This window comes from Physeter macrocephalus, chromosome 8 (genome assembly GCF_002837175.3).
Source record: "Physeter macrocephalus isolate SW-GA chromosome 8, ASM283717v5, whole genome shotgun sequence".
In the NCBI taxonomy this organism is placed as follows: Eukaryota; Metazoa; Chordata; class Mammalia; order Artiodactyla; family Physeteridae; genus Physeter; species Physeter macrocephalus.
The window spans coordinates 134,266,222-134,267,571 of NC_041221.1; positions in this window are offsets into that span (position 1 = coordinate 134,266,222).

Here is a 1,350-nt window from a genome sequence, read left to right on the forward strand (position 1 = left end):
CAACAAAAAGAATAAAATACCTAGGAATAAACCTACCTAGGGAGACAAAAGACCTGTATGCAGAAAACTATAAGACACTGATGAAAAAAATTAAAGATAATACAAACAGATGGAGAGTATACCATGTTCTTGGATTGGAAGAATCAATATTGTGAAAATGACTATACTACCCAAAGCAATCTACAGATTCAACGCAATCCCCATCAAATTACCAATGGCATTTTTTACAGAACTAGAACAAAAAATCTTAAAATTTGTATGGAGACACAAAAGACCCCAAATAGCCAAAGCAGTCATGAAGGAAAAAAACGGAGCCTGAGGAATCAGACGCCCTGACTTCAGACTATACTACAAAGCTACTGTAATCAAGACAATATGGTACTGGGATTCGAGACCTAAATGTAAGACTGGACACTATACAACTCTTAGATGAAAACATAGGAAGAACACTCTTTGACATAAATCACAGCAAGATCTTTTTTGATCCACCTCCTAGAGTAATGGAAATAAAAACAAAAATAAACAAATGGGACCTAATGAAACTTACTTTTGTAAAGCAAAGGAAACTACAAACAAGATGAGAAGACAACCCTCAAAATGGGAGAAAATATTTGCAAATGAAGCAACGGCCAAAGGATTAATCTCCAAAATATATAAACAGCTCATGCAGCTCAATATTAAAAAAACAAACAACTGGGCTCCCTGGTGGCGCAGTGGTTGAGAGTCCGCCTGCCGATGCAGGGGATGCGGGTTCGTGCCGCGGTCTGGGAGGATCCCACGTGCCACGGAGCGGCTGGGCCCGTGAGCCAGGGCCGCTGAACCTGCACGTCCGGAGCCTGTGCTCCACTCAGGGAGAGACCACAACAGTGAGAGGCCCACGTACTGCAAAAAAACAAAACAAAAACAAAAACAACCCAATCCAAAAATGGGCAGAAGACCTAAATAGACATTTCTCCAAAGAAGACATACAGATGGCCAAGAAGCACATGAAAAGCTGCTCAACATCACTAGTTATTAGAGAAATGCACATCAAAACTACAATGAGGTATCACCTCACACCAGTTAGAATGGGCATCATCAGAAAATCTACAAATAACAAATGCTGGAGAGGGTATGGAAAAAAGGGAACCCTCTTGCACTGTTCGTGGGAATGTGAATTGATACAGCAACTATGGAGAAGAGTATGGAAGTTCCTAAAAAACTAAAAATAGAATTACCATATGACCCAGCAATCCCACTACTGGGCATATACCCAGAGACAACCATAATTCAAAATGACACATGCATCCCAATGTTCACTGCAGCACAATTTACAATAGCCAGGTCATGGAAGCAACCTAAATGCCCATC